The sequence below is a fragment of the Nicotiana tabacum genome, chromosome 11, assembly GCF_000715075.1.
Source record: "Nicotiana tabacum cultivar K326 chromosome 11, ASM71507v2, whole genome shotgun sequence".
Classification (NCBI taxonomy): domain Eukaryota; kingdom Viridiplantae; phylum Streptophyta; class Magnoliopsida; order Solanales; family Solanaceae; genus Nicotiana; species Nicotiana tabacum.
In genome coordinates this window covers 130,154,602-130,178,379 of record NC_134090.1, presented here as the reverse complement: position 1 = coordinate 130,178,379, position 23,778 = coordinate 130,154,602, and the positions used below count along the sequence as shown (strand labels likewise).

The following is a 23,778-nucleotide window of genomic DNA, read 5'->3' as shown; positions in this document are numbered from 1 at the left end:
CATGCTAGACCTGATGTTGGGAATAAGGTCCTTAATAAATCGGCAAACTCTCTTGCGAATAGTAGAAACCAAGGCTGGTGCATGCCTAGCCAAACTGGTGTAACAGACAGCATACTCTGTAACAGTCATAGCACCCTAGCGCAAATGCTCAAACTCTGCACACCATGCATCCTTGAGGCTCTTAGGAACATACTCCCTCAGGAACAGATCTAAAAACTGATTCCAAATCAGTGAAGCAGTCTCATCTGGACTGTCTAGCTTATAGGTGCGCCACCACTCATAGGCGGCTCCTCAAAGCTGGAAGGTAGTGAAAGAAACCCCGCTCGATCCTGAGATACCCATGGTACGAAGAATGTGGTAACACTCATCAAGGAATCTCAGAGCATCCTCCGATGCTAGACCACTGAATACAGGAGGCTTGTACTTCTTGAATCTCTCAAGCCTCAACTACTCATCCTCGGAAGCAGCTGCCCTGTCCTCGGGCTGAGCTGGCACTACAGGCGGTACAAGAATAATCTCAGGGACCTGCTCAACATGCACTCGCTGCTCAGAAGTGGGGGCAGTGGGAGTCTGTGCTCCTCCCCAGGCCTGAGATGTAGCTACAGCAAGGGGAAGCAACCCTGCTTGAGCCAAAGTGGTGTACATGCTCATGAACTGTGCCAAAGTCTCCTAAAGAGCTGGAGTGGTAGTAGCGGTAGGCGTGTCAGGTGCCTGGACTCCGACTAGATCTGCTGGTGGTACCTCGGCGGTAGCTCGTGCAGGTGCTCTGGCTGAACCATGTGCACGTCCTCGGCCTCTACCCCAGCCCCGGCTCCGGCCTTTGGCGGCTGCAGTAGGGGGCGCGGGTGCTTGATCATCTTGGGTAGCACGTGTCCTTACTATTTGTAAGAGAATAGAAGACATAAGTTTAGAATGGTGATGTCAGAATATTGCACGATAAGGAAATCAAATGAAGTGGAAATTTTCCTAACAGTTACATAGCCTCTCGTAGATCTAGAACAGACGTCTCTGTACCGATCAACGAGACTCTAATAAACCGGCTTGCGATCCATGACTCCTATGAACCTAGAGCTCTGATACCAACTTGTCACGACCCCGATTCTCCCTCCATGAACCATCATGACGACACCTAGTCTCTATGACTAGGTAACCCTAATTTGCGGAAGAAAACTAAAACTTGCGGAAGTAAACAATTTAAAATAGAAATAAAGCAGAAACAGTGTATAAATGTGTCGCTCGGCATACACCATGTTTAACTCTCAATACCAAACATAAATCCAAGATAGAAAACTCATGAATCACAAGCTAAGAAAAGAAATACTACATAGCTCTAACTCCGGAATTTCTAGTAAAGAACAGAAAAGTATAGAAGGGCTAAATACTAAAGGCAGGAATAGAAAGGGACTCCTTGGTTTGCGGATGCGGCAGATATACCTCGGAGTCTCTAAGTAGTCGCCTTCCTCAACGATAGTAGACCTGATCAACGGTACCTGGATCTACACATGAAAAACATGCGCGAAAGGGGCATGAGTACACCACAACAGTACTCAGTAAGTGCCAAGTCTAACCTCGGTTGGGTAGTGATGAGGAAGGTCAGGGCCCTACTGAGTTGAAATACAATATCAGGGTTAACAGTATGGAATAAAACCATATAAATAAGTGCAACAGTAAGAAATAACATATAATTGATAGAACAACAACAACTAAATCAAAGACAAAACAAGCCACGGAAAGAAATACAGCTCAACACAGAGATAACAACCGGGGCGCCTTCCAGGAAACCGTCCTGTGGTCCCAATTACAACTGTCCAGTGGATCTCCCGGGATATCGTCCCGTAGTCCAACTATCAATGCGCGAGGATATACCGGAATTCCGATCCGTAGTCCCAAATGTAAATGCCCAGTACTGGGGGAATCTACCGGGTGCATTCCTGTAGTTCCATATAATTGTGTAGGCGGATCTACCGGGAATCTAACCCATAGTCCCAATGTAAATATGTAGGGGGATCTACCGAGAATTTAACCCGTTGTCCCAAAGTAAACAGACAAGGGAGAGCTACCGGAATCCCACATCCGAAGTCCCAAAATAAATACACAGCAACAGCAGGAAGATATCTAGAGCAAAATTTCATATTAAGGCAACAAGTGATTCTAGCCTAGCATGCTGCACAGAATTCAAGTAAGCAGGTTGAATCAAATAAAGCAAATTAAGTCACTTAGACATGCTTTCCTAAGCTAACAATAGGCTTAATAGTGCAAGAAATAGAAACAGGAAAGGAAACATACTAGTAATTACTTAAGAAAACCGGATTTCCAACAATTAGCACAAGTACACACTCGTCACCTTACATACAAGGCAATTTAATTACCAAATATACCAATCCTAAGGGGAAGGTCCCCCACACAAGGTTAGACAAGCCACTTACCTCGAACCGGCTCAAAATCAACCCAACACCACGTCTTTGCCATGAGTACTCGACTCCAAATGCCCCAAATCTATTCAATTCAATTGCATAATGTAAATAACACTTCAAGTAACTGATTCTACAATTAAATTCTAAGCTAATACGCGAAATTATGTAAAATGACCAAAATGCCCCTCGGGCCCATGTCTCAAAATCGGGTAAAATTTACATATTCAGAATCCTCATATTCTCACGAGTCTAAGCATACCGAAATTATCTAATTTCGATACCATTTGGTCTTTCAAATCATCATTTTACATTTTTGAAAGATTTCACAAGTTTTCTTCCCAAATTCCATCCCAAATCACGAATTAAATGATGAATTAAATGATGGATTCATGTACTCTAGCCAAATCTGAGTTAGAATCACTTACCCCGATGAATTTCTTGAAAAACCTTCAAAATATTGCCGAATTCTGAGCTCTCTAGGTCAAAATATGAAATAAAAACCTAAAACCTCATATTTATAGGGCACCCACCCCGGATTTCTACCTCTGTGGACCGTACAAAAACGACCGCGGTCCGCACAAAACAAGTGCGGTCCGCAGAGGTTTTGACTGCAGTGACAGATGTTAGTATTTTGGCCATAACTTCTGCTATAGATGTCCAAATTATGATTTCTTTATATTTCTGGAAACTAGACACGAAGGGCTACAACTTTCATTTTGAATCATCCCAAAATCCCTTTTAGATCAAAATATATGAGCTTCCGAAGTAGGACTAGTGAAATTTTTCTCACCGCGGACCGCACTGCATTTTGTGCGGCCGCACAGCCCCCACCACAGATGCACTGGACTTTGTGCGGACTGCATTGGTGGGTTCCGAGACCTGCAACTCTTCTGGACCTGCAACAGCTATGATTTTCAGCCTTAAACATCCTGGAACCTACCCAGAACTCACCCGAGTCCCCGAGACTTCAAACCAATTGTACCAACATATCCCATGACATCGTTCAAACTTGTTCAAAACTTCGGAATGCTCACAACAACATCAAATCACAAATTTAACATAGGATTCAAGCCAAAGAACTCCAAGAACTCTTAACTTATGCTTTCGATCAAAAAGTCCATCAAATCTCCTCCGAATGACCTGAAATTTTGCAGGCAAGTCACATTCAACACTACGGAGCTACTTCAATTTTCGGAATTCCATTCCGACCCTTAGGTAAAAATCTCTCTATCGGGATGGAAACTTCAAAAATTTGGCTCTCGCTATTTCAAGCCTAAATTAGCTACGGACCTCCAAAGCACAATCCGATCACGCCCCTAAGCGGTCAATTTTCCAACACTTAAGCTCTCATTTAGGGACTAAGTGTCCCAAAACTCCCCGAAACTCAAAATCGAACATCCCGACAAATCACATTAGCAGAAATAAACTTGGGGAAAGCTGTTAATAGGGGATCGGGGCGTTAATTCTTAAGACAACCGGCCTGGTCGTCACACTCACTCTCTAGAATATTATATCTACCCCGTTCTCCTTCAGTTAGTCTCATTAAAATCTACCGAAGACTTCATGGGGTTTTGATTCAAATGGAGTTGGGATTTTGGAAGGTGATAGAGTTGGATTCACTTCTGGCATATTTGGAGATGGGATTTTTGTTGAGACATGGTTGATTTTGGTTTAGAAGGTACGATAAAGAGGTGTTTTAGGGGGGAGAGAAAGAGAGAGAAAAGCTTTCTAGTTTTCTGAGTTTGAGTGAAGAAAGAGACAAAAAAAGGAACTGATTATGATTGGGTGTTAGAAAAAGAATTGGTTTTGGGGCAATAGTTTGGTTCAGAAGAGGGGAAAATAAATTAATGACATAGAACTCAAGCAGTTTAAAAGCTATATAAGTATTAAAGAGACTACTAACCTGAGTCAGTGGAACCAGATTCCTTGACAGTTTTTGAAAATTTGAGAAGAACTCCTAGAAGTGCAATGCCACTCATACTTGTTTTGTCCTAAAATGCCATGCGTGTATACCTATAACAATAAAGAATTGAGTTAGATGCTTCCAAAAAATACTTTTTAGTATTGTACCTTTCCTTCTTAACATATCCAATTATTGAGGGAACTTGTGGAAAGGCAACTAGTTGAGCAAAATCAAGCCCAACTCCAGATGATTTCTTTCGAAGTGTTCCCTAATCAACTCTTTGGTGAAGATGTCTACTACCTGGTCCTTCGTCTTGGTGAAATTCATACAAATTAGACCCTTTTAACATTATCCCTCAAGAAATGATGTCTCATATCAATATGCTTCGCCCTTTTATATTGCACCGGGTTTTTGGCCATGTTAAGAGCACTCGTATTGTCACAATATAAGGGCACACAATCTGTGAATACAATAAAATCCTCAAGCTATTGTTGATCCATCTGTGAGCACAACAAGAGGCAGCAACGCCCCGAGCGGGACACTATCAAAACGCCTTGAGGCTCATGTGTGAGGCTTAGTTCTCTGAGGATTACGCCCCCAAGCGCCTGACGGTGCGCCCTAAACACGCCTAACGCTCAACATTCAGGACTCGTCCAACAGTTCCTATGCAAATCATGTGTTTAATTCACTAATTTGCATTGTTAACTCTCAAAATTCTTTAACAAATGAATGGTTAAAATTCTTTTTATCCATAAAAATATGAAAATTGCTAATAACTCAAATAACAAAACATATTATTGCATACTTACTAATTGAGAACATCGTGAGGGTGAATATCATCTGAATATTTTTTCTAAAAATAGATATCCAAAATTTATATCTTTACTTGATAGATCTTCATGTCTTGGTTCTATACCTCTCAAAATTATCATACATTTTCTATTTTACTATTTAAAATAATTTTATATTTACTCATGAAGGAATAAATTTTACATTACAATATTAAAAAATTAATTGTGTATATACTTTTAATGAGGTAAAATATGCAGTTTGATAATATTTTTTAAGAAATTAAAATTTTTAATTGTTTGAAAGTTAGGAGGTTGGAATTAATTTATATTTCATAGTAACTTTAACAAGATTATATTATTATACTTGTAAAACATGCTAAATATTTTATTTATATGAATTTCTTTAATTATTTTTAGTTTTCTCGAACTTTTAATGCATCTTTTATATTTATTGTGTTATAATTTTATATTTACTTATGACAGAATAATAATTTAAATTACAATATTGAAAAATTTATTGTGTATTTACTTTTAAAGAAGTAAAATGTGCAGTTTGATCATATTTTTAATAAATTATAATTTTTAATTATTTAAAAGTTAAGAGGTTGGAGTTAAGTTATATTTCATAGTAACTTTAACAGTATTGTATTATTTATAATTGTAAAACATGTTAAATATTTTATTTTATATGAGTTTCTTTAATTATTTTTAGTTTTTTTGAACTTTTAATGCATCTTTATATTTTATTGTGTTATAATGCTATATTATTAATTCATAAATTTAAAAAATTAAAGATCTGTGGGGCTTATGCCCCATGTCTCGAGATTTTCGCCTCGCCCTGTATTAAATAAAATGCTCTGCCTCACGCTCTCGCCTTTTAAAACATTAGCAACCACATACTCAGCTTCATCAGTAGAAAGAGCCACAGAGTTTTGTTTCTTTGTACCCCATGAGATCAAGCATGACTCTAGAAAATGTGTCATTCTGTATGTACTCTTTCTATCCACCAGATATCCAGCATAATCAACATGAATATATCCAACCAAGTCAAAATTATCTCCTGAAGGATAGAAAAGGACTAGGTCCTGTGTTTCCTTGAGGTACCTCAAAATTCTTTTTGCAATCTTCAAATGAGATTCTTTTGGGATTGATTGGAACCTAGCACACAATCCAACACTAAAGACAATATCAGGCCTGTTAGCAGTCAAGAACAAAAGACTCAATGATACCCATATACATAGTTTCATTGACAGGAGAACAAGGTTCGTTCATGTCTAATCGAGTAGCAATGGCAAAAGGTGTATCAATTATCTTAGAGTTCTCCATCTCAAATTGTTTTAGCAACTCTTTAATGTACTTCTGTTGACTAATCATAGTGCCTTTTGAGGTTTGCTTTACTTGCAACCCAAGGAAGAAATTTAGCTCACCCATCATAAACATCTTGAATACATTATATAAGTCAAAACAAGCCAAATCAACCCATACCCATAACCCACAATAATCACATGATATACCACATAACTAAGATACTCATGGCAATAGTTTCTAACCACAATAGCTGCTCAATGACAAGCCCGGTACCGGCAACAAACCCCATATCAAATAAAACCATATTCTAAACCTTCGTACACTGCCAATGATGGAGGAAACACGCATAAACTCATAACCACTCATCAGATCAACAAGTCATGGAGCTTTCTTTCCTAACAAGAACCATAGCCAAAAATCTAAGCCGGCTAGTGATATTATCATTCCAACATACCTTAATCAAATCCGATAACACTCATTCCAAGTCAAATAACCTCACCCCATTCAATACAAACTACTCTACCAACATGGCATACCGTTCCTATTTAGATCTACATACTATGTAATTCGTGCACCAAACAAGTAACAACTCGGACATGCACAAATGATGGAAAGAAAATCAAATAAGAAAACCGTCTTGCGGCTCAACAGATACCACCACAAAGCACAATACTATGAATCCATCTCACAAAGGAGAAAAAAAACACATGAAATGAGCACAAAGGATCATATTCCAACAAAACCCCATTGTGATGCATGACCCGGTCCAAACACTGGTCCATATAGAATACCTCGAGGCACGAGTCTCATAATCAATAATCATATGCGTAATATTCTACAAGCATGAAAGGCGCATGACCCTAGCCATCGAGAAGCGGATATCACTATATATATACAACAAATAAGAAGACCATAACCAAGGCACAATCAACCATTCAAAACCCCAGGAGCTATCTCGCTCGAATTTCACCATAAACCCCAAACAGTACCGCATCATGTGTGCAAATAGTCAACAGTCTCACAACTCACCATAGCGTAGAAGAGTAACACATGAAATACATCAGAACACGAATAAGATCAACTCTAATTGATGACACCACCAATAATACTAGTTGTGTTGGGTAAATAAATCTGATCCGATGTAGAATATACATTCTCAATAGGCCTACCAGTGGCCTCCAATCAATTCTGATCCTTCTAAAATAGGTAGATAGCCTCGGAAAAGACCACAATAACAATCTATAGCATATACCATCAGTCTCCAACCTCTTAACATACCTTCACCGTCTGCAACCATGGAATAAGCTGCCTCTGAGAATCTTCTTAGTCTTCAGATCCTTAGAATACCATAATCTCCATATCTAATCCCTACTACACTACTCAAATGACTAACACATTCATCATACACGACCAGTCCACGAGAAATGCTTCCATAATTCCTTCATGCCACATAGCAAAATCTGAACGTCATCAATTGATCAACCAGGCGATTACCGTAATACTAGTCAGGCATCCGCAAGTAGAAACATAGTGCGCCTTCTAACGTGCGCACCCTCTTTAGGTGGTATCAAATAATGCTAACATCTTTCTAGGCATCTGAAATGGTCCTGTTATCTAGAAGTCGTGTCCCCATACAGGAGAAAAGATCAAAACACGCAACATGTTCCTTATACCAGCAACACACATCTGGCTCAAGCAGTGGTCGACACTATCAAGAACTCTTCGAAACCTATTGTTGATACCTAATTTTTAATACATATATATACTTTCAAAATAGCACATATGCAGGTATGAGCATGCATAAGCATTTTTATAATTTTTCTATAATTTTAAAAGCTCCAAATCAATTTATTTCTTCTCTTTTTATTTATAAAATATCCAATAATTATCCTCCAAATTACTTTCGTAATTATTTAGTCATCTAAATTATTTATTTATGCCAACATAGTGTTTAATTATTTTTAGTGCATTTTTTGTAATTATATTTATGTTTTTAGGCTAAATTGCACATCTTTGAAATAATAGCCCATACTAATGTATAATTATATTATTGATGCATAAAATGGTCTTTTATATTTTAAAATATTAAATAACTTTTTTAAATCATTTTAGTTCACAAATATATTTTTTGGAACTCATTTATTATTTTTATAAATTATGTAGTTATTAAAAGTGGCTATTTAAAATCTGGCCTATTTTTTATTTCAATCTCATCCCTATTTCAACCCAATACCAGCCCAATTTCAACCCAATACCAGCCCAATTTCAATTTAAATTTACCCAGCCCAAATCTAATACTCGATTGGGCCCCAAAACCCTTTCAATCTCGGCTGTTGATCATAGAGATCAACGTCCATAAACAACCCTTACCCAAAATAAACCAAATGACCCCCCCCCCCAAACCCTTTCATTTTTCACCATCCGCCACCCTGAAATCCCTCCCCTCTCTTAAATGCTCTCAAACCTAACCCTAATCGGACCTCACCATCAGTCATCTATGGCTATCTATGGTGGTTTCTCACCACTCCCAGGCCTCTATTAGCCTCTCTCACGTTGGTATTGGAATCTCCAAGGCCCTCAAGGTACCAAGGTTAGTTGGCTTGCATCTATGGCTCTTTTCTCGCCTGTTTTAGGCTGTTCCAGTATGATTCCGAGTTCGATCGTCCTATATCGACTATGATTTATGGGTTTCAAAGCATGTTTCTTCACCTCTATGTTGGTCTCCTCGAAAACCCTAATTTCTTTCTACTGAGCCTCTTAGATCTGTACAAATCTGAGATGATTTAGACTTGTTTCATATGAGTTTTACAATAATCTTGTGATTCTTTACAAGAATCATATGATTTTCGAGTGATTCTTCATCTTTCTCTAAACTAGGGTTTCTGAGATTTCTTTTTCAAAACAGTTGGTAATTTTTTGAGTGTTTGATCTTCTACTTCTTATGTGTTTGACTGATTTTGTAAGTTTGCTATACCTTAACTCGCTTATACTGAAAACCCTAATTTTCTGACATTTCTTTGTTTAGCTTCTGAGTACTGGTGTACTGATTGTGTTCTTGCCTTGGTTCTTGTGATTTCACTTAAGCCATTTGAATGTCTTGTGGTTTTCTTGTCCTAATATGCCTTTACTGAATTTCTTAGTTCAACCTTTCACTGATTCTATATGTTTGTGTTCATCTTGACTATTCATCTTGAATCAGTGTCGATTTAACTATTTGTTGTGTTAAAATTATGTATTGAATCCTGACTATTCATTTCTTGCCTTATTTTATCCGCTAAACTTGTTGACTCTTTCATGATTTTCTCTTTGATTGAACCCTTGATTATTCTGAAGTCCTTATTTTCTGGTTTGATTTGAACACCTTTCCTTAACAAAACTTTTGATTCTTACCTCCATACTCGGTTTAGTTGAACTGCTTGCCTTAACTAATTTTTTCCTTGCCTTATTTTTTATTTTGCTGATTCTTACTGATTGTTTCCTTAATTAAAACCCCTGTGCATCCGCCCCTAATTACCTACTCTGTACTCGATTTCCTTCCTTAAGTATTTGTCATGTTGTTACCTTTGATTGACGTTCCCTTGATTTAAGGATAGACTTACTTATTTTACTTGTGATTGATTGTATGATTTCTCTAATTGCTACCTAATTGATATCTTACTATTTTTCAAAGCTTTTGATTACTATATAAACTCCCTCATATTCTCACTTCTGACAATGAACATTAGTTCACAAAAAAGCACACTTACACTCTAAAGCTCTCTTTTCTCCTCTGTTGTTTGTGACTGGTGTAGCCGGATGAAAGCCAAGGCTAGATATTAGAACTACATCTGCTTTATATTCTGCACTCTTTTCTTCAACTGGTATGTCTCTAGTTAAATTTTGAAATCCAAACCCTATGTGTTTCATTCTTGTACTAGCTCATCAGCTATGAATTCAACTTGTATTCCTTCTTACTTATTTGCCAAGCATGTCTAAACTCTGTCATGTTCAATGTATGATTAGCATATCTACACTTCACCTAGTTATTTGATACTTAACTAGTCTGTTTGTGAATATCTATTCAATCCCCTAATTATGTGATCCTGTTGGCTATTTGATGTATGTGATTGACCCTGCATGTATGTTTAATCCTGTTCAAGGCATGTCAGGTTTTCTGTATTACTACTGTGATTTGTGTCTCAACTATTTACTGTCCATGACTAGCCTGCTAAGTATCTAAGACCCTAAGTGTTATATGCAGTTTGTTGACTATATGTTTCCTCTATACCCTATCCATGTACCCCCAATGCGACTCTTATGTGCCCCAATCCCTTTATCCGCATGTGAGATCTGTTTGTTGAGTGTTTCTGAATCTGGATGCTTTATGACCAATTGATTATCTGCTGTTTTTTAAAAGGGTTTTGGTACTCTTCTCAAACTGTCTTTTACCACCAAACTATTTCCTGTTTCAGAAAACCTTTTCACTCTTAAAGTCATCTCTATATTATTTTCAAAACCCTTTTCAAAACTATGACAAGCACTCTCACTTTACTCTTAGAATACTAGGTTCTGCCCCTCTGACATGTATAATACCTTGAGATCCTTGAGATCTCTCTAAACTCTGGCATGTCAGAGCTAGCCTTTCCATAATGCACCTAAATCAGTTATCATTTGAGAAAAGGTCTAGGTGTGAGCACTGCCCGGGATCCTTGAGGTCCTTAGGGAACTCTGACACACCTAGACATGAAATTAGCTCTGAAACTTTGGCATTTGAGGCTATTGGAGGCTTGAAAATCATTTGGGCCTACTGCAGGCTTCCTATAGATTAATTTTTATAATTTTTATTTCAATTCATTGTTCTATAATAATTATTGTAAACAAATAGTGGGGAGATTAGTAAAAAAGGGAGGGTAGTATATATTGTGGGTAAAATTGGGTAGATACCATGCCTATAGGGTCCATGTTGATTCAAATGTGTTTGTTATGTTTGCTTTACTTCCACACAATTAGGAACCATGTCTATAGGATCTAAATGGCTTTAATAATAGAGATCATGCCTATAGGGTTAAAATCAGCTCTATAGAAATCATGCCTATAGGGGTTTCACTTTGATTAAATGAATGTTGTTTGTTTTACCTTGCTTAATTAGAAGTCATGCCTATAAGACTTAAAATAGTTTAGTCAGTTCAATTCGTGTTTATATATTCTGTATTGGTTTAGTTAATTAATTTGTCTGCTTCTTTAATAAGTTTTCAAACATTGCCTTAAATTAATATTGCTAGAAAGCATGTCTACAGGATCTCAAGTTGTCCGTTTAAATATTGTTCACTGTTTTATTACTGTTATAGGTGAGCCTATAGGGCGATTAAAATCTTGCAACTATAAAACTGTGCTTTGTTATTTGAGACTGCTCACATTCAACAGGTCTAAAATCAGTAGGCAAGCTGAATAGGTCTTTGATACTTTGTCTTAATTCAATGCTGTATAATCTCTGCTCACCTAGATATCATGCTCTAGGGTTTTTCTCTTAAATATTTGAAACTGTTGTTTGAGACGTGCACTTGTTATGTTTGTGGAGGTAAATGCGAGCCTGTATTTTTTCTCTTTAAATGCAGTCCTAATTATTTTTGATTGTCGCCTAGACTTTTATCCTTTAAAACCTTAGAAAGTTCTAGAACTACCTAAATTAGAGGTCCTAAATGCCTCTAGGGACACAAGGAAGGGATGGGTAGTGCACGCATAAGATACCTTTCAAGGTTATTAGAACGCTTTAGGCTATGACCAAGGGCAGGAAATTGGGTAGTAAGGATATGATGACTACGCGCTAATGTCACGTGTAGCCCCTCATTGAGGAGTAATTACCGGATATTGTGTGAGGTGATCCTGTAGGCTAACCAACCTAGGACCCCTCTTTCCCAATTTCCGTTGTTTAAATAAATTTACTTTCCTTTATATATGTGCAACTTGTTCAAACCTTTTCTTTTATTTCATTACTTGAATCATACGTGTGCTTAGAATGTCAAAACATACCTTTACTTGCAAGTACGTGTTAAAACTGTTTGTGTGTTAAAATGACTAATTCATAAGTATAAGTTCGGCCAGGACCCATCATTGTGGACAGAGAGGGGCTCCTAACACCTTCCCCTCACGGTTATTTCGAGCCCTTACCCTAAAACTATGGTAATGCAAACTAGTCTAAGAGTTAATTTCTCTAGGTGCCCTAACGCACCATAATCCGTTAGGTGGCGACTCTTCAAATACCCAAATTCCAAAAGGAAATGAGTTATTACCCCCATGAACGTCGAAACCCTGACTTTCTACGCGGAGGAAAAAAGGGGGCGCGACAGCATGGCGACTCTGCTGGGGATACCTTTAGGCTCTTACCATGACGAACTTATCTTTTGTGAATTAGTCCAAGCATGATCCATCCCACGTACCCTTTTCCCTTATTTGAATTTAACTGTTTATTTTTAAAAAAAAAAAGGCATTTATGATTTTTTTATTTCTGAAACTGACTTATCTCCTTATTTTCTTTTTCTGTAACTGTCTTTCAATTATTTAAATACTGCGTTTATTATTCTTACGTGCAAATACTTGACTACATGCTATTTATTGCTACATAAATCATGCTCCACATCATATTCCACTCGTGCGTATTAAATCCTATAGCAACGCTTGATGAGTGGTTGCGCTTTTTCTATTTATTACCCTTGAATTCGGAAAGGCTTATTTGCGGTAAAATTAGTCGATCAGCGGTGCAGTCGATGGTTCCGTGTCTTTCCCCCTCAAGTTGTCTGCTTGAGGGTACCAGTCTAGACCCTTATAGTAACCTTACTCAGATTGAAATTATTCATGCATCATTGTCAAACCTAGTCGGATTAATATGTTGTCCACATAATAATCATTTAAGACGAGCCTTATCCAAAAGTCCATCGGGGTTTCCATAATCCCAATGGACACAACCACGTTCTGTACATTAATTTGGAGAACTAAATGCCAATATGCTAATCATGAATGTATAAATATTCGAGTCTGGTGGGGGGAAAGGCCTAACGTTTTCCGTTTTGCAGAAAATGAGGCACGAGATCCCCAGATTCAGTATGGTTAGCAACATTCCACCATTGATGCTAGATTGGTGGGAGGACCTTTCCTCAAGTGACAAAAAACATGTAAGAAAGTACTGGGGCAACTTGCCTTCTCTACTAGACATTCAGCCAAACAACAGGTTGATCGAGGCTACCACTTTATTCTGGGATAGTGAAAGGGTTGTGTTCCGTTTCGGCGACATAGATATGACTCCACTCCTAGAGGAAATTGGGGGACTTGCGAGATTGACTTGGGATAGCCCTAGGTTGTTGGTACCGGAGAACCGTACGAGTAAGGGGTTCCTAAAGATGATGGGGTTGAAGAAAAATGCTGACCTGGGATTCTTGGAGAAGTCCTGCATACCCTTCGATAATTGTACGAGAGATGGCCATGTAAAGTCCTATTGTACCTTCCATGACAAGTTTTCTATCACTTCTCTGGGCCACATCCATCACAGAGTGTTCGTGTTCATTGTGTGTTTCTTGGGCCTGATAGTGTTCCCAATGAAAAGGGAAAGAATCCATACTAGGTTGGCCATGGTCACCAAGACTTTGATGGAGGGGATCAATGGACAAACATACACTATATTCCCCATGATCATAACCGACATCTACAGGACTCTAGAGCGCTGTCAAAGAGGGGTCAAGCATTTTGAGGGTTGTAACATGTTGTTGCAGTTGTGGTTATTAGAACATCTTCAAAAAGGTCACTACCACCAAGAATTTCTGCGAAGGGCTTGGAACAACCATATTGCCTTCCATCACCCCAAGTGGATGACTTACATTCCAGACAGGTTTGCTCAGCCGGAAAGCGCCAAAGAGTAGGTAGAGTTCTTCGACAATCTGACTGAGGAACAGGTACAATGGATGTTTGAATGGTTCCCAACAGATGAATTCATCATCAGATCCAGGGACTCTCCACACTTGGTACTGATTAGGTTGAGAGGGATATACCCTTATGTCCCTATCCGAGTCATGAGGCAAGCAGGCAGGAAATAGGTTGTACCCAGGATTGCCAAAAATAGCCATTTCAAAGCAAACTTTCAGGATGATGATGTCCCTTACAAGTGCCAAGCTCAGCACATGTGGCACTACAAGATCATTATGGAAAAGAATACCATTGAGCCAGGCAAGTATCATGCGGGGTGTGAACCTCTCTACCCAGCATGGTTAGAGGACAATCTGAAGGGGATAGTGATGCCAGGAACTGGTCAAGGGAATAGGATCATAGACGAAGAAGCTGAGGCTCAAGTCAAATACAACAGGCTATACAAGAGGGTCCATGACTCTTAGAATGAGCACCGGGAAATACACGAGAAAAACATGAGATTAATCGATGAGTGGAAAGAGATGGCTATCACTTCCAACAGAAAGTTGGAATATCTGGAGCGAGGATTAGTGGAGCTGGAGGGTAAAGTCATAAAAAGGATTGAGTATTGCCAGAATGCTGAAGGAAGTGAAGGAGGACATCGGGCCAGAGCCTACCTACTGTTGGGTCTACGCGAGCTAGGGAACCTGTATGATGGACTCAAGAAGATCGAATCTGAGGAAGGTCCTTCTGGGACTAAGTAGGCTAGATTTCTTTGCTTTCCTAAAATATAATAACACCAAGTGCTAGTAGTGACTTGCTTTTTTATTGTCTTAGTGTCATTTTGGGATTCGTCTATTTTTACATTATAAAATGAAGTATTTACCGGCGTCCAAAGTTCTTCAAATCTACTTGTCGCTAGAACTACCTCGGGCACAACGAGGCTCACAAATTAGGACATGAATTTATATTCCCGTAATATGTGTTTAAATACTGCAAACATTTCAGAATCCTCACTAACTTGTCTACCTTTTTGTTTTTTTCTTTATTCTTTATTCCCATCCCCTAAGGTTGGTTCGCTCATACTAGCACCATCAGCATATCACACCATATCTAGAGGCCCTCCACATCCTCCTCCTCCAAGCAATACAAAAGGCAAAGGAAAAGCAAAAATGGATGACCTAAATGGTATCCGAAAGGAGAGTGCTAAGAACGCAGAAGCTTCAGATGGTTGGAGTACCTCGACACCGAATGATCTAGTCTTGAGGTTGGAATACAAGATATTAGAGCTACAAGGAGAGCTTGAGCAGGTCCGCAACTTGGCAAACTTGTCACTCACCCTAAATGTCCCCTACATCAACCAACAAAACACAAAGAACCCAGCACCTCCCCAAAACACACCAAACCAACATCCGCAAAACCCTCATGCACAACATCAATATGCAACCCCACCCTAAAATCTCAATCCCCTACCAATACTAACTCCGCCACAACACCACTATCAACCAATTCATTACCTACCAACCGCCACTTATCACACTCCCTAAAATACACCACAACCTATTCCCGATCCTTAAAACTCTACTAATGACCACCACTACAGCCAGGCACCGGGCACTCACCAAAACAACCCTATATACGTGGAAATCGTGCCACTCTATCCAACCAATCTCCTATACCCCGGAATCCTCCGAGAAGGACCTGCTCATTAAAAACATGGTTGAAGAACTCAAGAAGTTGACGAGTCAAGTTCAGGGTGTCAAAGGAGGCAAAGGAATATAAGGGTTGAACTAGGAAGACCTATGCATACGGCCAGATGTAGAACTATCAGAGGGGTACAAACCTCCCAAGTTCGAGATGTTTGATGGTACAGGTGATCCCAGGGTTCATTTGAGGACCTATTGTGACAAGCTTGTCGGGGTCAGAAAGGATGAAAAGATCTGAATGAAACTCTTTATAAGGAGTCTTATTGGAGATGCTCTGTCCTGGTATATCAGCCAGGATCCCAAGAAGTGGTCCAATCGGGTGAGTATGGCATCCGATTTCATGGACCGATTCAGGTTCAATACAGAGAATGCACCAGATGTTTTCTACATCCATAATCTTAAGAAGAAACCCACCTAAATGTTCCGCGAGTATGCTACTCGTTAGAGGTCGGAAGCGGCCAAGGTTAGGCCATCTTTTGACGAGGATTAGATGAACAAATTCTTCGTCAGAGCACAGGATCCGCAGTACTATGAAAGATTGATGGTTATTGAAAACCATAAGTTCTCCGATATCATCAAGCTTGGGGAAAGAATTGAAGAAGGCATCAAGAGCAGGTTGGTGACGAATTTTGAGGCACTACAAGCCATAAATAAGGCATTACAATCGGATGGCATATCAAAAAAAGAGACGTTGGGGTAGTAATGGTGGCTCAAGGCCCAAAATCTCCACTTACCTATCAAACACATCCACCCACATATCAAATACCTCCGCCCACATACCAAGCATTACTGCCTGCATATCAGCCTTTATCTCCCAGATATTCCCAACCAGCCATCGTCCATCACACCTATAATTCCCAACCATCCCATTTCCAATCACCTCTAACTCGCCAAAACTTTCCAAGACCAAGACCCAATTTCGACCGCAAGCCACCTAGACAATACACCACCATTGCTGAACCCATCGACCGACTGTATGAAAGGTTGAAAATCGCTGGTTATGTCACCCATATTCTTGTTATGGCATTAGAGAATCCATCCCAATGGGTCAATCCGAATAAAACTTGTGTGTACCATTCCGGTATGAAGGGGCACACCACTGATAAGTGCCGAACATTGAAGGATAAGATCTAGACGGTAATTAACAACAAGGTCATACAGGCAAATGAAGCCGCACCTAATGTCCACAGTAACCCCCTCCCTAATCATAGAGGTGGTGGGGTACATGTGATAGAGACGAACAATGAATGGGACCCTAAGGGGTCGATTGGGCTTATTTGAGAAGTCAGTGACTTTAAAGTTGCAGTCACACTTACTCCTTTTGTGGTACAGACTGAGTTACCAATCGAGGTTGAGGTAGCTGCACCGGTTCCATTTGAGGTAGAGGTAGCTGTACCGGTTCCATTTGAGGTAGAGGTAGCTCCACCTGCAGCCACCCCCGCTACATTTGAAGTAGATGTGGTCACACCTTTTACGGTGAAAGTATCAACTACACCTCCTTTCGACTCAAAAGCAATACCTTGAGAATACGTTGCCAAAGCTCGGCGAAAGGGAAAGGCAAAAATGGAGGAATCCGATACTGCGCAAGGAATGACTAGGACTGGAAGAGTCTATACACCTGAACATTTGGGAGGACCAAGTAAGGATGCCACTACCAGGCAGCATATCATTAAAATAGAGCCATATGACCTGTGGAGGAAAGTACAAGCAAAGGAGTATTCCGTCATTGACCATCTAAACAAAACCCCAACTCAGATATCTATCCTGTCACTATTGCAAAATTCAGAGGCGCATAAGAACGCTTTAATGAAAGTGCTGAGTGAAGCTTATGTACCCAATAACATCACCGGCGGAGAGATGGACAATATGGTAGGGCAAGTACTGGAAAGTCATAAGATCATCTTCCACGAAGATGAGCTACCACCTGAAGGGTTGAATCACAACCGAGCATTGCATATTACAGTGCAATTTGAAAACAAATTCATTGCCAGGGTTTTGGTTGACGAAGGTTCAAGCCTCAATATTTGTCTGTTAGACACTCTAAAAAGGTTGGACAAAGGTTTTCATGAAATACGGGTAGGAAGCATGAACGTGAAAACTTTCGATGGGTCTCAAAGAGTCACGATTGGGGAAAATAACATGTGCTTGCAGATGGGGCCAACTTGTTTCGACGTCGAGTTTTAGGTGCTCGACATACCGGCCTCATACAATCTTTTGTTAGGCCGACCATGGATCCATGCCGCTTGGGTCGTGGCTTCCACACTACATCAAGCCGTGAAGTTCGAATGGAATCGCCAAGAGGTGATCATTGACGGAGATGGGAGTAACCCCATTTACACTAGTCAAACCATCCCGGCTATTGGACATAAAAGAAGGCTAGGAGGGGAAACCTATCATCACATTGAGCGTGTCAATGCCATCGAGAAAGATAAATAGTGGAGTAGTAAAATAGAAAGCATATTGGAATGGTCTGGGTATGAGCCCGGCAAAGGGCTGGAGAAGAATCTCCAGCGTATCACTAAGCCAATACGGCTGAAGGGTCATGGTACTACCTTTGGGCTTGGATATCAGTACACATGGCAAGAATACAATGATTGGTCGCCTCCATGGCGTGGACTGTATTACCTTCTCGAGCAACCAGTTCCACGTTTAGATCAAGCTTTTCATCAAGCTGATACAATATGGGGAACTACAGAAGAGGAAGCATTAGCTGGGTTAAAGAATCTATTCTTAGAGGATGAATACATGGACTGCAGTGCCATAATTTAGGAAGAGGAGGAATAAGGCCTCACTATTCAGATTATGAAGAAGGGAGTTGTTCTCAGGAATTGGACTACCACACTGTCCCGGGCCCGCAGTCCCTGGGTAGCTTGGAAGATTTTATTTCTATAGCCATTCTAGGCATTTAAGATTTTCAGTAATTTTGATTTAAAGACTTCCTTATTTCAAAATAAATGCTCGATTCATCGAGCCGCACTTGTCTGGATGTTGTTTAATTTTAATCAAATGCATTTGCTCTTTATTATTCATTATTGTTTTCTACATTTTTTTCTTTCTACAGCGTTATTATTACTTTTCCTGATGAACCAATGACTGTGACATGTAATGAGGTAACACAACATGAGAATAGTGATTCAGATGAAGAAGATGAGATACCCGAGGAAGTTGTCAGGGAAGTTGAAAACTTTAAGAATAAGACCAAGTCCAATCTGGACGAAACCGAAGTAGTAAATTTGGGGGACACCGAAACCGTCAAGGAGACTCGCATCAGCATTCACTTGTCACTAGCAGAAAAGGGAGAGTACATCCGTTTCCTAAAAGAATATGAGGACATTTTCGCATGGTCATATGATGACATGACCGGTTTGAGTACGTCCATAGTGGCTCATAAGTTGTCTACTAATCCTATGTGTCCACCAGTGAAACAGAAACTTAGAAAGTTCAAACCAGACATATGCCTGAAAATCAAGGAGGAAGTTACTAAGCAGATCAAAGCCAAAGTTCTTAGAGTGGTCGAGTATCCAACTTGGTTAGCTAACATTGTGTCAGTTCCGAAGAAGAATGGGAAAGTTAGAGTATGTGTTGACTATCGAGATTTAAATAGAGCAAGTCCCAAGGACGACTTTCCACTGCCAAACATACACATCCTGATCGATAACTGCGCAAAGCATGAACTCCAATATTTTGTAGATTGCTTCGCGGGTTATCACCAGATCTGGATAGATGAAGAAGACGCGGAGAAAACAACTTTTATTATACCATGGGGGTTATACCGCTACAAGATGATGCCATTTGGTCTCAAGAATGTCGGGGCTACCTATATGAGAGCCATGACAACCATCTTTCACGATATGATACACAAGGAAATAGAGGTGTATGTGGACGACGTAATTATCAAATCTAAGAGAGCCACAGATCACATAGCAGACTTGAGAAAGTTCTTTGACAGGCTAAGGAGGTACAACTTAAAACTAAACCTCGCAAAGTGTGCATTCGGGGTTCCTGGAGGAAAGCTACTGGGATTCATTGTCAGTCGTCGAGGGATTGAGCTGGATTCGTCTAAAGTCAAAGTTATTCAGGAGTTACCGCCACCTAGGAGCAAAAAGGACATAATGAGATTCTTAGGATGTCTCAATTATATCAGTCTCTTCATAGCACAGTCCACAGTCATATATGAACCTATCTTCAAGATGCTGAGGAAAGATGTCGAGACAAGTTGGACTGAGGATTGTTAGAAAGCTTTTGACAGGATCAAGGAGTACCTGTCCACACCACCAGCTCTGGTCCCGCCGAAACCAGAATGACCTTTGCTACTCTATCTATCTTTATTGGATGGAGCCTTTGGATGTGTTCTGGGACAACATGACGAGACAGGAAGAAAGGAGCAAGCCATATATTACTTGAGTAAGAAGTTCACAACTTACGAAGCACGATACTCTCTGCTGGAACGCACTTGCTGTGCTTTGACCTGGACAGCACAGAAATTGAGGCATTACTTATATGCCTATACTACATACCTCATATCCAGGATGGACCCTTTGAAGTACATATTTCAAAAACCAAGTCAACTAGGAAGTTAGCTAAGTGGAAGATACTGTTGAGTGAATTCGATATCATCTACGTAACTCAAAAGGCGGTCAAAGGACAAGTATTGACAGATCACCTTGCTGAAAATCCGGTGGGAGGAGAATATGAACCCTTGAAAATATATTTTCCTGATGAAGAAGTATCATTCGTAGGAGAAGACATTACCGAAGCATACGACGGTTGGAGGATGCTCTTTGACGGAGCTACAAATTTCAAAGGAGTGGGCATTGGAGCAGTTTTGGTATCAGAAACGGGTCAACATTATCCAGTATCTGCTAAACTCAGATTTCTCTGCACCAACAACATGGCAAAATATGAAGCCTGCATACTAGGGCTCAATATGGAAATCGACATGAACATTCATGAGCTGCTGGTAATTGGTGATTCAGATTTGCTTGTACACCAGGTACAAGGAGAGTGGGCTACTAAGAATTCCAAGATATTGCCATATCTGCACCATGTGCAGGAATTGGGAAAGAGGTTCACAAAGATGGAATTCCGACATGTGCCCAGAGTTCAAAATGAGTTTGCCGATACCTTGGCCACTTTGTCATCTATGATACAACACCCATATAAGAATTACATCGATCCTATCCCGGTGAGAATTCATAATCAACCGGCATATTGTGCCCATGTTGAAGAACAAACAGATGGAAAGCCTTGGTTTCACGACATCAAGGAATATTTGTCAAAGGGAGAATATTCTTAGCATGCAAACCACACTCAAAAACGCACACTACGGAGATTGTCCAATTACTTCTTCCATAGCGAAGGAAATCTGTACAGAAGAACTCCTGATTTGGGATTGCTAAGATGTGTCGACGCAAAAGAAGCTTCTAAATTGCTTGAGGACGTACATGTTGGGACCTATGGTCCGCACATGAATGGTTTTGTCTTGGCTAAGAAGATACTTAGGGCCGGTTGTCACACCTCCTTTTCACTACCCCCAGAAGGGCGAGTATAAGGGAGTTTTTCCAATTAAAGTGACATAAATCGATATGGGATTATTTATTTATTTTTCAGTGTCGATTTGGAATAGTTTATGGTGTCCCAAGTCACCGATTTATTTTAAATCCCAACTCGAGAAAATTTGACTCCATTTAAAGTCTGCGAAACCAGAAGACCGAGTAAGGAATTCTGTTAACCCGGGAGAAGGTGTGAGGCATTCCCGAGTTCCGTGGTTCTAGCACGGTCGCTTAAACTATTAATAATTGGCCTAATTAAATGATTAATTACACATTTTAAACCTACGTGCATTTTTAACTTTCTAACCGCTTTAATGTTTTTAGGAAAATTCAAGATCGTTCTACACTTATTTGTTTTTGAAAACACATCGTAAACCACGCTACATGAAATGCACCCGTGGTTCACGGCATGTTTATTTTATTTAACATTATTGGAAACGGGTCACATGAAATGCACACCCAGATTTATAACATGCTTATTTGGTTATTATTATTCAAAATTATGGTAGGGTCACATGATATGCACACCCGAATTGAGATCTACGTATCATGACTCTGCTACGGGAACCGTACCCGTTGTCACGATGATTTATTTAATCGCGCTTAAAGCAACTAGCGCATTTAAATTATTTTTCTAATCTTTGAGATTATTGTGATGCCATATTTATGGACAAGATATTATTGGGGAGCAAATAGGCTAGCTGATATGATCTATTACTTGGCCAGATTCCTTATGGTTCAAGACCCACCTTATGGCCCATTCTTATTTCTTACCAAAAAAGAAATAATTCCAATTTTTCCATCTACACAATTAAAAGCATTTATTCAAGACCCAAGACTACGCACATCACAATCGAAATAAAAACTAATTAAAGCAATTTAATTAAAAACTAAGCCACTCAAACAACGTAGAAACAAAATCAACCAACACGCGCACCGAGCTATCGTAACACAATAAAATGAGAATAAAAATTTAGAAATGGACCTTTTATTGGTGAACAAAGCTGAAAATTGCAAGTCAATCGGGCTAAACAAAGAGACAATCCTTGAATTGAAACGCCAAATTGTGAACCAGAACTCAAATTGACACCAGCATGCGTAGAAGAGGATGACGAAGAGAATCTCAAACTCAATCCAACTGAGATTTATTAACAAAATTCAAAATCTTGCATGCTCTCTGGAAAGAAGTTGCACTCCTTTTTTCAAATGAGTCAACCATGTAAGGAAACTTAGGTTGAATTCCTGTTGCTTTTCGCAACCACCTATTCCCTAGAAGAACTTTATCGACAACATGTAGAATTGATTTCTTCTCTTTCTTTTTCCAAGAATGATGATAGGAAGAAAAAGTATACAGCAAATGTCAACAAAGACAATAAATGGAGACGTCTACTTTGTATCCACGAATGAGGTGCATTCCACGTTATTCTTCAATAGGATGATTTTTTTTGGTCTCTCGGGAAAACGACGCTGCTCTCTTTAGTGTATAGGTCTAGCGTCTGATTTTTTTGTTGTCCTTTTCGGCTGCTAGGTTTTAGGAATCTTCAGCCTTTTTTGGTTCTTTGGAAATGGGAATGAAGCCGATGAAAAGTAAAGGGGATCGGGTCCGATATTTTTGCCAATAACGGCGGATGCCTCTCTCTTTTTTGTGTTTTTTAGCTGATTGTAGAGTGTCTAGGTCTAGGCTTTTTGTAGGATTTTTTACATTAAGGGGTATGGGCCTAAGAATTATGGGCTTGGGAATTATAGGCTAGATCCGAAAATTAGGCCTAAAATGGGTCGTTAAAGCCCAAATTTTATTCTTTCCCTACGAACGAGACTAAAAATACGATCTTATTTAGTAATTAGTCCTACTTAAGTAAAATAACTGTTAAAATAAGACAGGCCATTAAAACAAAACTATTTTTGGTATTTTTCAAGATTAAAAATGACTACAAAACATTAATGAACCTATTTATTTTTGTAATTTTTATTTTCTTGTAATAAAATAAAGTAAAATAGTCAAAATTAGTTAAAATAGCAATATTAGGCCTAAATTAGATATTTACATACTAAAATATAAAAAATCTTGGGGAGGGTCAAAACTCACATGTCTACAGCTGCCCCTCTTTGACTGGAAACGCGAAAAGTTTTCAGACAAAGAACGACTAGATAGGTTTTTTGACCCGGCCCTTATTTAAAGAGACCAAAATCTAAAAGAAAGGAGAATGTGACCGAGACCTGACATCTGCGCTG

General features: G+C 39.4%; 1 long non-coding RNA gene across 2 annotated transcripts in view; it reads right to left on the bottom strand.

Annotated features, from left to right (window-relative positions):
- Positions 1 to 23,183, bottom strand: part of LOC142166559 (uncharacterized) — a 30,005-nt gene extending 6,822 nt beyond the window's left edge. Inside the window, exons 1-4 of one of the 2 annotated variants that reach the window (XR_012696970.1) lie at positions 22,532 to 23,183; positions 4,318 to 4,427; positions 2,427 to 2,496; positions 1,435 to 1,496 (exon numbers count right to left, since the gene is read on the bottom strand). This is a non-coding gene — a long non-coding RNA (uncharacterized LOC142166559). The remainder of the gene's footprint in view (positions 1 to 1,434; positions 1,497 to 2,426; positions 2,497 to 4,317; positions 4,428 to 22,531) is intronic. The other variant, XR_012696971.1, reaches the window with a different exon arrangement.
- Between the last annotated feature and the right edge of the window lie 595 nt (positions 23,184 to 23,778).